Raw genomic sequence first — 16,566 nt, 5'->3', positions numbered from 1 at the left:
ACTCTAAAGTTAGTGATGGTGGTGGCTCATCATGTATTTTATTGTGTTTGTAACTAATAGACGATAAATCAGTATATAACCTGCTTTGTTAGAAGGTGATAAAGCTGTAGCACAAGACAAGTAGAACAGGCTAGGGGACTTAATGGGTCCCAAGCAGGGCAGGAGCCCATGTGCAGTACTAAGCATGGTGATCTGGAAGTCAGGGGATGAGTCACGTGGGTCCCTGGAGAAATAGATCACCAAGCAGAGAACACAGCTAGAATGAAAGCCCTCAGGTGGGAGTTTGCTGGCCTGGTTGGAGGAAGGGCCAGGAGACCGGCACCATGGAGCTGGGCAAGGCAGGAGGAAGCAGGAGGAACAGCAGTGAAAGAAGCTCCGTGGGGGCAGAGCAGGAGGGCCATGCCAGCAGGGGCTTGTAGACCTGAAGATTTTTATTCTGGGAGGAGTGGGAAGCTGATGGAGTAACATGATTGGATTGAATTCTAAAAGTATAAATAAAATAAAACCACTGTCTGTCATTTGAGAACATGGTGCAGGGGGTAGGGTTCAGGGATGCAAGCACTGTGACTCGTGAAGATCCTGTAGTAATTAGCCAGGCAAAGATAGAGGCAGCTCATTCCCCAGGATAGCAGTGCGATCATGAGGAACAATATGATTCTAGATTTATGTAGAAGACACAGCCCAGGTGATTTCCTGTAGGAGTAAGAAGAGCCAAGACTCTTTGACCTGCGTAATTGGAAAGGCTGAGTTGCCCTTAACTGAGATGATAAAAACTAGGTGGAAGAGATTTGGGGAGTATGTGGGATTCAGTTCATGACATCCTGTCGACCCTATGTGTCTAGAAAACCTGTGCTTAAGCTCCTGAAGTCAATACTCACCGACTGCTCCAAACACACACAATCACACACAAACACACACACATTCCATTAGTAAATGCTGCCCCCATGATTCCTCCCAAACACTCCCCAAGCTTCTGAGAACAGCCTATTCAAAAGGACTATGAAGAATAGAGGCTTCAAGGTGCATAGAAGGAAAATAAGATCACAAATCTAAAATACCCAGCAGTTTTCAGATACATTTTAAAACGTGTAGACATGTGTGTAATAAAAACAGCTAGTGGTTTTCCTTGTTCCTGGGATGGAAGACAGAAACCAAATGACTGCAAAAGCTAGCTACCAGGTAAGAGGAGGTGATGCTGTCCACGAATCTCAGTTGGCGGGAATGCCTTGAGTCCTTAACATGTTTAACCCACTCAGTTTTCTAAAGTGCTGCACAGTCATAGGTAAGAAGTGACAGTACTCTTCAAGATGGGAGGGTTTGGGTAGAGCATACACGCATACCTGTGATATCAGACATGGTGATCATGTTAATGTCATTTCCCCTTGTTTCTGGTGACAATGAATTCAAGGGGACAAGTGCCTAACCCTTTCTGATTACTCCCCAAAAGCCTCCAGTGACTAAGTAGTTCCTTTCAATTTTCCACAGTTTGGGTTCCCAGGTTCCCAGGGACTCACTGTACGTGTAAATGAAAAACTTTGTGTCTTAATTACTCATATGTGCATCCTAAAAAATCCTCAAATTCCTAGAACAGAGTGTAAAAGTAGAGGCCAGGGGCTGAGGGTGAGGGAAATATGGGGCAGCAAAAGGGTTGGCCAACTGTCAGCTGTAAGATGAATAAGGCCTGAGGATCTGATGGCCCACATGTCGATGACAGTTGATAATACTGTGTTGTCTAATTGAAATCTGCTAATAAAGTAGAATTTAAATATTCTCACATAAACACAAAAAGATAAACATGAGAGGTGATGGACATGTTAATTCACTGATGGGGGAATCCTTTCCCAAGGTGTACATAATATATATCCAGTCATCGGGATGTACACTTAAATCACCTTACAAGTTTCCCTCAATAAAGCCAATAAAGAACAGGGGAAACATGAATCTCCCGGTTGACAATGCAGTGAATCCCGTATCACAAACGGCCTGAACCACCCTTCCAGTGACTCAGACTGCTTTCCTCCTAGCCCGGGAGCACTGCAGCCATCTCTCATCAAGTGTCATCCATCGTTTCTCTGTTCCCCCGCAGAACAAAGAATCTTCCCACAGAATTTTATTTACTTGGTAGTCCTAAGAGTGACTCATGACTTCCCAGTCAAACTGAAAGTCACTTATAAACAACAGCAATTTGCAAGTCCAGCAAGGGCCAAACAAGGTAACATTTTGCTGCTAGCTTCCTTTCCATGGAATCATCCACTGACCCAACAAACACTGATATGGGTGGAAAGTCTGTCCAGACTGCTGGAAGCAGGCTGAGGGCAGGGGACAAGAGGGGCTGCTGGGGGAGACTGTGAACCACCTGGGGCCACGGAGAGAAAGCACCAGGTCCTGCAGGTGGGGCTGCATTGCCCCATAACCAAGCACATACTTCTCCACCCCCAGGCAAGATGGCAACAAGAGGAAGTTCTTATACTGATCATGTGCAAGACTAGCAAAATAATTGGATAACAGGGGAAAAGCCTTCCTATTACCCTCTTACCCCCTTCTGGTACCAGATTGGGGGTGGGACCAGGGAAGGCAGGCACAATAGAAGTTAAAATGGTAGCAGAAGAGGTGGGACCAAAGAGGCCTGTCAGTCTAACCTGGAGAAAGAAGGGATTGGTTGGAATGTGGGCCCATTCGACTGCATGAAACTTTAGGAAGTTAATTGGTCATTCTGAGAAAAAGCGTTGGTTCATCCCACACCTGAAACTAATATATACTCAGGGAAACAAAGAAATACCTCTCTTGCTCATCATGGGCTGCTTGGGACTTGCTCACAGACAGTGTACTGGCCTGTCCCCTCCATGGGCTATGTGACCTTAGCAGGCATGTGGCCCACGGCCTCCAGCAGGGGGTCTCAGTGTCTCTGACTCTGTCTCTCTCTCTCCCCTCTCTCTTTCTCATGTGGACCTGGTGGAACATTCACTGGTGCATTCACATGCTCTCTGACCTTGGAGTATGAGACTTTGTGGCCCTAGAAGCCACAGCCTCTAAGGTGGAGGCACACCTGAAGCTGGACAGCTGCTGGGAACAAGCTGAGCTACCTGGATGACAGCTTAGCAGCTGCCACAGGTCCCCAAGGGGATGGTACTTTAAAATGGAGCAAGAATTCTGGGTACTGCCTTCAGCTTTGATTTTACTGAAGACAGCTAGGTTTTGTCCAGGTTTTACAGAGGAGATGAGCTTTGAGACAGGGTGTCCCTCATTCTCCCAGATTGTTCAGCATTCAAATAGAAACCTTTTTCTTTTCTCACCAGTCTCTGCCTCTAGAGTTTGCCTTTTGGTGACAGTGGGCAGCTGAACCCCACTTCTGTTTGGTAACAACACTAGCTGTGTTTAATTCCATTATCTTAACCCTCTTTCTGGGTACTACAGGAAACCCCCCAAAATATGCCCTTACTTTTGAGAAATTCACAGCTGTGGGGAAATCAGACATGTGAATAGCTGAAATTCCAGGAAGGATGGAAGATTCCTTAACTGAGCAATAAGCAATGCTGCATGAGAAGAGAAGGATAAGTGCTAAAGGGATCAAAAAGCTTCCCAGAGAAGTAATCTGCACCAACTCTGAGACTCAAGGTTGTCCACAAAGATCTGGACAGGTTCACTCTCTAGGCTAGAACAGAGACTGAGAGCTTCAGATAGACCCTCTCTGCCCAATGCACTGCCCTCTTTTGAAAACAAGACAACAGGCCCAAAGGAGAGTTACCTATGCTAAGCCCCTTGTCACCAAACCGAGAGTAACTACAGCTTCAACCTCTCCTAGAAATGAAATCTTAAGTCAGTCAGTCAGAAGCCCTCGGTCAGCACTAGTGAGGTGGTCTGCCTGATAGACCCCTGCCATCGCCCAAAAGGCAGTGACATACCATGACCAATCTGTTGTGCTGGTGTCCCTTCCTTGTCCCCACCCCCTTCTGCCTCTATAAGTATTTCATTTTGTACAGATCATGTGAGCTTCTTTCTATCTGCTAGATGGGAGGCTGCCTGATTCATGAATTGTTGAATAAAGCCAGTAAGATCTTTAAAATTTACTCAGTTGAATTTTGTTTTTTAACACTAAAATATAACCCAAATGTCCTGTGAATGTGGGTGCTTTGTCTTGCTTCTTAGCTGGTCCAATCTTGGGTCCAATCTTGAATTATACACCGAACTCTGTTTGCAATGTCTGTTTCTGCTTAGCTTTTCTGACTCCGTTGTTAATACTTTGCCACCGATTTCACTTTGATAGCACAGTCTATTTTCATTCAACTCCTTGTCCTCTTTGGTAACCAAATTGTGATTTCAAGCTATACCTGTCTTTGGCTTTACTCTTCTTATGTCAACTTTAACACTAGAATTTGTGATTAACTTTGAATGAGAAGGAAAAGAAAATAAGGAAAAAGAAATTCTATGCTGAGGGTTCAGATTAAACAAAGACTCAGTGGTAAGAAGTATGTGGTAAGCACAGGAATGATAAACAGTTCAAGTTCAGAACTGGGGAGTCTTACAGACTGGGGAGCAGGCAAAGGGCAGGGGGTATTTAAATTCCATGAGAGTTTGTACCTGGAGATGCTTGAGAGAAAAAAGGCCTGGTCTCAGCTTGCCCAGAGGTAACTTTGATGATATCATAAAGAATTATTGCCGAGTGGAAAGACTGACAGCTCAGTTGCCAGTTAGGCATGTGGGTGGATAATTTATTGTGTTCTTCCTATACTGTGTTATCTGACCGTGTTTCAAGAAGACAATAAATATTTTCTTTTGCCTTAGTGAAGTTTATATTAAGACCCAAAGCAGAAGTTACCTGCATGCTGTTTCCCTTCTTGTCTTTTGTAAAGACTGAATCGATTGAAGACATTATGATAGATGGTGATAAAGGAGCAGATAAGGGTGAGGGGCCCCGAGAGACTGGGAGGTCTGGCTAGCACAGTGAGAAGGCAAGGTGTAAGATGAGGTGTGTGGAGACGCATGGTCTTCTCCGAGCAGTGCCATGAGGCTTCCCTGGAGATGGCTGTGCGTTTCCTTCAGGGACTGGCACATGGGCCAGCCTGGGACCCCAAACAGGCACAGAGGCAGCAGAGCTGCTGAAACTGCAGTCTCCATCCAGGCTGACACAGTGATTGTTTCAGAGGGGACCAGAGTGCACTGGTGACTGCAGTGCTGCGGTACTGTGTGGGCCCAGGAACACTTGCACAGCCCTGAGGAGAGGGTGCTCCAATAACGACAGAGACTAGATGTCCTGCCAGAGGAGGGGAGGTTGGAATCAAGCTAATATTGAATAAAAAGAATTTTTTTAAACAAACACGCAATATTTCATGCAAATATTGTAGTTTGTAGGCTCAGATTCCTATTACTACACAACATAATTGTAATAGTCTCAGTTAAGGATTCTGAGAGCCCAACTAAAGTGAGGTTCTGGGTAAGATGAGAAGAAGCTAAGGAGGTGAGAGCTGACTAAAGTTGAGAGATGAGCAAAGTGAGGGGAGAGGAAGAATGAGGATTGTAATGTGACCCCGAAGTCTCTCTAACCTTGATGGCCAAAGGGCTGCAATGAATTTAGCCAAGAAAGAAAACAGGAAAAGGAATGATTTTAGTTGAGTTAGAAGTGCTAGTAATAATTTAATATGCATATCTTTAATGGGAATTTCTGAAAAGAAGAGTAGATTTGAGAGAAGATATAGAAGTTGGAGATTTTTTGAAATGTCTAGAAATCAGCAAGCTAAAAGTAACATTGTCATCATGAGATTAAACAACTCCAAAGGGGATTGGGGGGGGGAGATAATGGGGGAAAGAAGGGGAAGGGTCAAGTCAAGGAACACGTACGAAGGACCCATGGACAAGGACAGTGAGGTGGGGATTCTCTTTGGGAGGGGGGTTGGATGGGGCAGGGGAGAGCAATGGGTGAAAAATAGGGACAACTGTAATTGAACCACAATCGAAACAAAAACAACTCCAAGTGAAGAACATGTGAAATGAGAAAAGCACCAAAGATTAGGCACTATATGCAAAGCAAGAATGGAGAAAGAGGTGGCACTGAAAGATTTTGAAGGCATCATCCCAAAGATGGAAGAACTAGAGAAAGTAGCACCTCAGAGGACAAATGCCTAGAGAGCTTTGAGCCACCAGTCACTTGAGAAAGAGCAGCTTCTCCCAAAGCAGGCAAGGATGTGGGGGTGGGGGTAGCCAGAGGGAGGCCAAGGAGGCAGACAATGAAACAGCTGTAGTTTCCTAGGGCTGTAGTAACAAAATCCCACACTCAGTGGCCTGAACAACAGAAAGTCTTCCTCTCACTGTTCCAGAGGCTAGAAGTTCAAAATCAAGGGCTGAACAGGGTTGGTTCCATCCGAGGGCTGTGGGAGCAGGACCTGCTCCAGGCTGCTCTCGGGCCTTGCAGACAGCCGGCTTCTCCCTGTGTCTCTTCATGGCATCTCCCTTTCTGTGTGTCTTCCTCTGTGTTCAAAGTGCCCCTTTTTTAAAGTCATATTTAATGAGGGCCCACCCTAACATCCCCATGTTAACTGATTACCATTGTAATAACCCTATTTCCAAGTAAGATCACATTCTGAGATACTGGGGGGCTAGGACTTCAACATATGGATGTTGGGGGGCATGATTCAACCTATTACTGTAATAGTCAAGAAAAATGTAGGTTAGCTTCTTAAGGGTTGAACTGCAATACTTTTGTTTTCAGTTTTGTGAAATATTAAAATATAATGAAAGGAAGAAGACAGAGTAACTGAAAGTGAGATGTTAAGAATGAAAAGAGGCAAATACAGAGATGGGAAAAGAGGAATTTAGAAAATGGATGAAGGCTTACATTTGGACAAAGGGAATTAAAAGTAAACAGAACACGAGTGGGGAAAAAAAGGGCAGAGAGGAAAAAAAGTCAAGCAGTTTTATTTGTATGACTAAGTGACTTGGAGGTTAAGTAAAGCCTGAGAATTTTTTAAAAGCATGGAAGTTTTGAACTGGTTGTTATGGAGAATGGAGCAAAGAATTAACATATGATAAAGAAAGGAATTTTTAAGGCTAACTGGTAATAAATCATTTACTTTCTACATAGAGCTAATCAGATACATTATTCTAATTGTTTCATCTTCTTTCAGATGGGGGAAGAAACAGCAGACGGGGGGGCTGCATTTACTCGCCAATAGCCTTGGCCCATGCCATATAGGACAAGGAGGGAAGCCAGAAGATTGCAGAAAAGGGGGTGTGATGAGGGCGGTTTGGGGAGTTGTGTGGAACCAAGTGTAGCCACATGCATGGAGGCTGAAGTGAAGGCCTTTGGAGTAAAGAACATTGAGGAACTCTGAGGCCACAGCACTGGCTGTCACCAACCAGGCAGACGCTGGGGTAGCGCAGGAAATTTGAAGGGATTGCATCATAAGACTATGTTAAGCCATAAGAAAATGCCTTCTTCAAGTAGATTCAACTTCACTAGCACTATTATGATAGCAATATCATCTTGAGTTGTAACAACAGTAATGTAAAAGCCAGGCTCTGAGGGAATTTTTACTTAAGGGTTGGCAAATAATAGAAGGAGGAGGAGAAAGAGAAGAAGAAAGAATCTATATGAAGAATTTTTGTGTAAGTCAAAACTACAAAAACTAGCCCTGGCTAGCGTAGCTCAGTGGATTGAGCGCGGGCTGCAAACCAAAGTATCACAGGTTCGATTCCCAGCCAGGGCACATGCCAGGGCTGCAGGCCACAGCCCCCAGCAACTGCACATTCATGTCTCTGTCTCTGTCTCTGTCTCTGTCTCTCTCTCTCTCTGTATCTCTCTCTCTCTCCCTCTCCCTTCCCTCTCTAAAAATAAATAAATAAATAAACGACAAAAACTAGCAAAGAAAAAAATTCTCTAAGCATTTAAACTTAGCAAGCTGGTGAAGATTCCAAAGTAGGTAGTTTTGAATTTAGTGATCATAAAGTACAATATTCTTTATTTGCTTTCTTAACTCATCCCCTTCTTAGATGGGCATAAGTATTTCCAAAGGACTTTCCAAATCAAATTTTCCTGGGAATGAAAGCATATGGTTCACTAAGCTTTAAGTTAACTCACAAGTTAAGCCTATAGTAGGGTTACCAATGCAAAAATTCCACTATTTTGCAGATTTTCCCAATGCTTACAGGCAAATCCAATCTATATATACCTATTTGTCTGTTCCTAATAAAATTGTTTCTAATTTATGTTCTGTGTGAAAAAGAGACATCTGCTTTTAATTGGGAAGTTCATTAAAAGATCAGACAAGTAAAACAATTTATTCACCAAAATAAAGACAGAGGAATTGAAATGCACTAATGCAGGTGTCTTTACTGTTTGGAGATTCATTTAATTTCTACTTTGAGACATTTCAGATTCAGACCCCACTTTATTTTTTAAATTACATAAAACATTGTAAAAGAAACTGTGCTTCATTTTATAGGTTTTCCTTATAATCTTCAGAGATGTGAACTGATTTACTGAAGCAATATGTTTTAAAGTGGTTTTACCATTTTTTCATATTTTTTCAGTGAAGAAATTTGGAAATGTAATGGAAATTCAAATAGCAGAATGGTCAGCTTCTTTACACATGGTTCTATGTGCTGCAATGAGAAATAAATAGCTCAGCAATGTTTGTGAAGCACTTGGAAAATATTTGGACAACCCAGAAACTATTATAAGAACTCTAGATTTTGCTATGCACTCCCTGAACCACTCAAGAAACCTATAAGCAGCTCCTTTTGTACTAAACAGGTCATGTAAATGCTATTTCTGAGGAAATATTTCTATTCTTAAAAAGGAGCAATTGGAAAATTTAAATACTTGGTTTTTGATCTTCCATGACCTGAGTAATGGGTCTAGGCATGAATGCAAACATAGGCAGAAATCAAGTACAAAGTTCAGACAATCATGTCTATACCTTAAGAGACTCAAAATTTTCTTTAGCCTTAAACCTTCCTAGTTCTTACAATGACCCAATATTACTTTCGACTCCATCACTTAACATGTTTTCATTCATCCACAGTTCTTTCCTTCATAGCCTGTGTTACACAAGTGGGGGCCCACGGAGCAGTAGCATCCATGTTGCACGGTAGTTTGTGAGAAGTGCGGACACGCGGGCCCCACCCCAGATCTGCATTTTAAGATCACCAAGGAATTTATGAGTGCGCTAAAGTTTGAAAAGCCCTGGTTTGGATACATTCAAAGAATGGTTTTTTACAAGTAGACAGATGAGCCAGAGACAAATGAACAGGGATGGGGAAATGTGCAGATGATATGGTATTATACAGAGAATATGCTAAGGAATGCCATGTTTGTTTAACCACCACTTAACGGAAAAAGCCCGAATGATCTTGTGGTTGTGTTGTGCACCACACAGTGCTGAGTGCTGTCGTATGAGAACAAAATTAATCCTTATAAGAACTGTATGAACAGATACAGTTGTTACCCTCTTTCACAGGTGTGAAAGCCCAGGTTCAGGTACACAAGAAACCTCTGCACAGAGCATCAGAAATAAGCAGAGAGGCAGAGATTTAACTCCAGGCCCTAGGAGTGTACCATTTACTCCACTGCCATATTCTGAGATACTTTGTATACAGTGACCCAATAATGCATAATATAGCTATATGGTTTAATAATGCACAATCATTAAAAACATATAAAATATGCATTTGAATGGAGAAATGCTTGTGATATAATGATAACTGTAAAAATCACACTACAAAACAACACATATACAATTTTGTATATAAACACACATTTATGTCGTATACATACACAAACACACAATTTTGGAATACTCCATATTTTGTATGTCTTACATTTCTTTTTCATTGTCATATATACCCACACACTATGAGTGATTTTAGTTTTCTTCATTTTTATGTATTTTATTTTTTTAATTTTTAAAAATTTACTTGAGAGGGAGGGGAGACAGACAGACAGACAGACAGACGTTGATTTTGCTGTCCCACCCATCCATGCACTCATTAGTTGCCTCCTGCATGTGCCCTGACTGGGGATCGAATCAACCCTGGCATACGGGACAACATTCCAACCAATGGAGCTACCTGGCCAGAGCATGTCTTTTCTATTTTTTTCTAAAAGTAGGATATATTATGTAATCATAAAAATAAAACAATAAACATATTTTTAAACAGCAACTTTCTTGTAGTGGTTCTATGAGGATAATTGTACATTTAAATTATTCAAACAAATTTACAAGAGATTCTGCTTTACTTCCTTATCTCATCATTATAAATACTTTGTAACTTTAAACTTGACTTTTTCCTCTGGATAAAGATTTTGTGGCTCCTAAGAACTGGCGTTTTTTAAGACCTCTAAATAATATTATTTGAAGAAACTTGAGGCCAAGATCACAAATCCAATTTACGAAATCACTCAGCAACAACTGGAAAATATTTTCAATGACTTGGAAAATCGGATTACATAATGAATTGTGGATGATGGTTTTAATCTTGAATCTGAGGAATGTGAACTCTACTGTATTAAAACATTGAAGATGATGTTTCTATACACCATTTTTAGATGGCTTCTCTTCCAGAACTTCAAAGATTATTTTTAATCAAGGACTTTATGAACAATATATATTCATCTATGAAAATTAAGGAGAATGTGCACACACATGAAATATATGGGGAAAACCTCAGAGTCAGTGCCTCTTAAACTGTAGAGTCAATTTAATTTCTCTGTCCTGAAATGCACTTTCAGACCCAAAAGGTTTGGTGAGTGGAGTCCAAGATTCTGCATCTCTAAGACTTCCAGATGTTGCTAATGTTGCTCCTGGGAGCCACACTTCAAATAACAAGGTTCTGCCCCCCTCTGTCAAATATTAATTGACCGTAGAGGCCTGGGCTTATTTCTGGGCTCTCTGTTCTGTCCCATTGGTCCATGTGCCTGTTTTTATGCCAGTACCAGACTGTTTTGATTACAGTGGCCTTGTAATACAGTTTGGTATCAGGTATTGTGATCCCTCCTACTTTGCTTTTCTTTCTCAAAATTGCAGCAGCTATTCGGGGTTGTTTATGGTTCCATATAAATTTTTGAAATGTTTGTTCTATGTCTGTGAAATATGCCATTGGTACTTTAGTAGGTATTGCATTGAATGTGTAAATTGCTTTGGGTAGCATGGACATTTTGATGATGTTAATTCTTCCAATCCATGTTAATATTTGACAAGGGGAGCAGCAACACAAAGTTGAGTATAAACAGTCTCTTCAACAAATGGTGTTGGCAGAACTGGACAGCTACGTGCAAAAAAAAAAATGAAACTCGAGCACCAACTTATACCATACACAAAAATAAAGTCAAGGTGAATAAAAGACTTAAACATAAGCCATGTCACCATTAAAGTCCTAGAGGAGAACATAGGCAGGAAAATTTCAGATATTTCACACAGCAACATTTTTACTAATAGATCCCCCAGAGCAAGGGACATAAAGGAAAGAATAAACAAATGGGATCTCATCAAAATAAAAAGCTTCTGCACAGCTAAAGAAAACAGTATTAAAATAAAAAGAGAACCAACTGTATGGGAAAACATATTTGCCAATGATACCTCAGACAAGGGTTTAATCTCCAAAATATATAAAGAACTTACATGACTCCACTCTAACAAGACAAGCAGCCCTATTAAAAAATGGGCAAAGGACTTGAACAGACACTTCTCCAAGGAGGACATACAGAGGATCCAGAGACACATGAAAAGGTGCTCAATATCACTAGCTATCACAGAGATGCAAATTAAAACCACAATGAGATATCACTTTACACCAGTCAGAATGGCCATCATAAACAAAGCAACAAACAACAAGTGTTGGAGAGGTTGTGGAGAATGGGCAACCCTAGTGCACTGTTGGTGGGATTGCAGACTGGTACAACCACTATGGAAAACAGTATGGAATTTTCTCAGAAAACTAAAAATGGATCTGCCTTTTGACCCAGCAATTCCACTGCTAGGATTATATCCTAAAAACCCTGAAACACCAATCCAAAAGAACCTATGCACCTCAGTGTTCATAGCAGCACAATTTACAACAGCCAAGTGTTGGAAGCAACCTAGATGCCCATCAGTAAATGAATGGATCAAAAAACTAGGGTACATTTACACAATGGAATTCTATGCAGCAGAAAGAAAGAAGGAGCTCCTACTCTTTGCAACAGCATAGATGCAACTGGAAAGCATAATGCTAAGTGAAATAAGCCAGGCAGCAAAAGGCAAATACCATATGATCTCACCTTTAACAGGAACCTAAACAACAAAACAAAGAAGCAAGCAAAATATGACGAAAGACACTGAAATAGAGAACAGACTGACAGTGTTTAGAGGGAAGGGGAGAAGAGAGGGAATTTCAGGGAAATTTCAGGGGAAAAGGGGAAGGGTTTACAGGAACAAGTATAAAGGACACATGGATAAAAACTAGGGGAGGGTGGAAATGGGAGGGAAGAGAAGAGGGCTGGGTGGGTGAGCTGGGATGGGAGTAAAAGATAGAAAATTGTACTACAACAACAATTAAAATAAAAAGAGCTTGATTTTTTTTTTTAAAAAAACAAGACTCTGAGTCTCCTTAAAGTCTTTAAGATGGGGATTAATCACCTGCATTTAAAAAAGACACCATGCCCCACTTAACACACTCTCCTTCAGACTACAATAGTTCTCTAAGTGACTTTCCTCACTTCAGTGTCACTCTCTTTCATTCTTATCACTCACATTATTTCCAAAGTAATTTTCTAAAATGCAAACCAGGTGAAGTTACTACTCCTTTAGGATGGTACCTTATTGTTCAACATGTCTCAAACCCAAATGCTCCCAGGGGCCAGGTACATAATGTGAATAAGTAAAGCAAGGTAGGCAAAGAGGAGTGGTGAGGCCTGTGGCAAGCTGGAGTACACACACCTTTTTCTAAAGGAAACAGCTATCCCAGGCTCCAGCCAAGAGCTGCGGTATCTATATGGAATGGAGCACCTGATATTGCCAGATAGTCCACATTTTTTTTAGCAATGGGAAATCTGAATTTCTTTTTTGACCAAAACTTCAACAGTTTAAGATGGACAATGAATTTGAAAAAGAGCCCTTATTATATGAAATGTTAAAATAAAGGGGCTTACCTAAGCAAAAAGGATGATCAAAACTGTGAACAGTGAAAAGACAACAAACTCAACAACTGAACCTAAAAACTGAGAGTAAAACAAACCAAGCAAACAACTAGAACAGGAGTAGAATCACAGAAACAAAGATCACATGGAGGGTTATCATGTGATCATGGGGAGGGGGAGAATGGGGGAAAAGGTACAGGGAATAAGAAGCATAAATGGTAGGTACAGAATAGACAGGGGGAAGTTAAGAATAGTATAGGAAATGGAGAAGCCAAAGAACTTACGTGTATGACCCACGGACATGAACTAAGGTGAGGGAATGCTGGTGGGACAGGGGTACTGAGTGGAGGGGAATAAAGAGGGGGTGGGGAATGGAACAACCGTAATAACATAATCAATAAAATATATTTTAAAAAATTTCTAGCCCTGGCTGGCATAGCTCAGTGGATTGAGCGTGGGCTGCAAACCAAAGTGTCTCAGGTTTGATTCCCAGTCAGGGTACATGCCTGGGTTGCAGGCCATGACCCCTAGCAACCACACATTGATGTTTCTCTCTCTCTCTCTCTTTCCCTCCCTTCCCTCTCTAAAAATAAATAAATAAAATCTTTAAAAAATTTCTAATGCCCCAAACTACACAGAACCCCTAACCATGAGATCTAGACTCTGGTATTTTTTCAAAGCCCCCAGGTAATTCTATGTACTTTAGCTACAAAGTGCCTGGCCTGAACCAAGGGATTCAGCACTCACCACTGTGGTCTGAAAATTACTTTAAACTGAAAATGTCTGAACAATCAGCAGCTTCAGGAAAAACATTACTGAAACATAAGCAGTATCCTGAAAATACAGCCACCAGGGACCCCTTCCCAGGGAGTTTCCTGGTTGAAAGAAGACTGACCCTTAGTACCAAGAAGTGCAGATTCAGCTGCCACATACCTTCTCACTGGGAAACTTTCAGCAGGAGGAAGGCAGCCTGCCATGCCATTAGCATCCAAAGGCCCACAACAACGCTCAATACTCACCCACCAAGGCACTAAAAATCCCCTTTCTTTCTTTATATATATATGTATGTATGTATATATGTATATATATAAAATATATAAGTAAAGGCATATATATATATATACACACCTTTACTTTGGGCTATTATACAAATTTTCCATTACTAGGAGCTTCCAGGTGCATGTGTGAAAATAAACCTGTCTTTATTTCTGATAATCTATCTATTGTAAATTAATCAGCAGCTCCCAGTCACTGGACCCAAACTGGCAGAGGGAAAGTTTGTCTCCCAACTGACGTACAGGTTGGTTCCAGAAGGCTGTTTTATGTGGACATTGTTTTTGATGTGTGGAAAAAGGAATGACTATGCTTCCCCAAAGGAGACAATGAGAAAGTGTTTGTTTATGTATTATTTTAAAATATTTTATTTATTTATTTTTAGAGAGGGAAGGGGGGGAGATAGAGAGAGAGAGAGAGAGAGAAACATCAATGTCCGGTTGCTGGAGGTTATGGCCTGCAACCCAGGCATGTACCCTGGCTGGGAATCAAACCTGGGACACTTTGGTTCCCAGCCTGTGCTCAATCCACTGAGCCACGCCGGCCAGGGCTATTTATGTATTATTTTAATACACCCCACAACTTACTCTGAACTCCAAAGGTTGAACTCAAGCCTTGGGGCATCAAACTGATACATGATACAGTCTAAGAGTATTGAAGGTTCTTAAACAAAGGGCAATTTATAATCATCCATGTCTTCTGTTTCTTTATTTGTTAAACATATGTAAAATGAAAATATTTTTTCATAATTAGTAAAGGAAGTATATTTAATGCAATCACTCGTAGTGAAAGGTTATATTAAAAATCCTTTAGTTCACATGTTTCAGCACATTCTGAATAAGGTATCATGTGTGTTAAGAGATATGAAAGTTGCCATATTTCTTATTTGAATGCATTCCAAAGAAATGCATTCTAGCAAGAAATTATAGAGGCACTTTCAAAGTTTTTTTTTTTTCTTTAGAAAGAACGTAGTAAGCAGACTAATAAGCAATGCAGAGCTGTCCCGGCTCTTGGGTTTAGCTGTGGAACCAGGAGCACCTACTTTCCCTGAGTCACCAGATTGTTTACTTCAGTTTTACGGATGAATCCCCAGCTCCTTTGAAAGAAGTAGTCCCCCTTCTCCTCATACTCACACCCAAATAAAAGTCCCACACGTCATATGCCGCTTCCTGTCTGACACAGAAAATTGGAACCCTTCTCCAAGACCAAGGAATGAGATCACTGCAAAACCACACATGAAAACTATTGGAACATTTACATCATGGCTGGGAAAGAAAACAACATTTTTGGTGCCACTACTAAAATGCTGATATTTTCACAAATATTTTCTGAGTTTTCATAGCTACACTCCTCCTTACTCAGAGAGGTCAAGTGCACCCAAGATTGCGTAGTGGGTGACACAGCAGGAACTTCAGCCTTTTTCCTATAGAGACACAACCCAGTAGAGCAATATAATCTCTATTTTTAGAAAAATTGCTAGTCCAGGTGGGAAGAGGTTAGTAAAGTAGTTAAGAAAAGTGTTTAAACATCAAAGGTGGCTAGTTTCTTTGAGAATTCTTTTATTTATTTATTTATTTTAAAGATTTTATTTACTTATTTTTAGAGAGGGAAGGGAGGGAGATAGAGAGAGAGAGAGAGAAACATCAATGTGCGGTTGCTGGGGGTTATGGCCTGCAACCCAAGCATGTGCCCTGGCTGGGAATCGAACCTGGGACAGTTTGGTTCCCAGCCCGAGCTCAATCCACTGAGCTACACCAGTCAGGGCTGAGAATTCTTAACACTGTGAACCGGACAGCTTCATTGTCCTGTGACCTATGAAGCCGCATGGGGCCCTGTGTTCAAAAGGGCCCCATGCTTGGGTTAATGTGCTGTTGTTGCCACATTGAAATCCCAACAATTTTTTAAAAGATTTTATTTATTTATTTTTAGACAGTGGAAGGGAGGGAGAAGATAGGGAGAGAAACATCAATGTGTGGTTGCCTCTCGTGCACCCCCGACTGGGGACCTGGCTTGCAACCCAGGCATGTGCCCTGACTGGGAATCGAACCAGCGACCCGTTGATTCTTAGGCTGGTCTTAATCCACTCAGCCACACCAGCCAGGGCAAAATCCCTAGTTTTTTAAAGGAAAAGTCTATATTTTCATTTTGTACTGAGCCCTATAAATCATGCAGCTCATCCTTCCCACAAAGGACATGTGAGAGTAAACTTTATAGGAAAGAGAACTTTCCTCGAGGAGCCCAAAGCTGGTTGCATCTCCATGTCAGGGTCACAGCCATCTGGACTAGAATAAGGCTGGATGCCACAGGCAGGAGATAAAGTCAGGGGAGCACTTTCTGACACGATGCTTCCCCTTGCCACCTGCCTCATCACTGTTAGTCAATGACCTTTTCAGGATAAAACATAG

The 16,566-nt window shown here is 41.4% G+C and overlaps 1 protein-coding gene and 1 long non-coding RNA gene across 5 annotated transcripts in view; one reads left to right on the top strand and one right to left on the bottom strand.

Moving 5' to 3' along the window:
- The window catches only part of CCDC141 (coiled-coil domain containing 141), a 168,323-nt gene that overhangs the window by 82,705 nt on the left and 69,052 nt on the right, over window positions 1-16,566 (bottom strand). The window lies entirely within an intron of this gene.
- On the top strand, window positions 9,961-13,183 carry LOC118500065. The gene is made up of 2 exons (XR_004902589.1): window positions 9,961-10,821; window positions 12,567-13,183. It is a non-coding gene; the product is annotated as an uncharacterized LOC118500065 (long non-coding RNA).

Source organism: Phyllostomus discolor, chromosome 4 (genome assembly GCF_004126475.2).
Source record: "Phyllostomus discolor isolate MPI-MPIP mPhyDis1 chromosome 4, mPhyDis1.pri.v3, whole genome shotgun sequence".
Classification (NCBI taxonomy): domain Eukaryota; kingdom Metazoa; phylum Chordata; class Mammalia; order Chiroptera; family Phyllostomidae; genus Phyllostomus; species Phyllostomus discolor.
The sequence above is the reverse complement of the archived record's forward strand: the minus strand, read 5'-3'. Positions and strand labels throughout refer to the sequence as shown.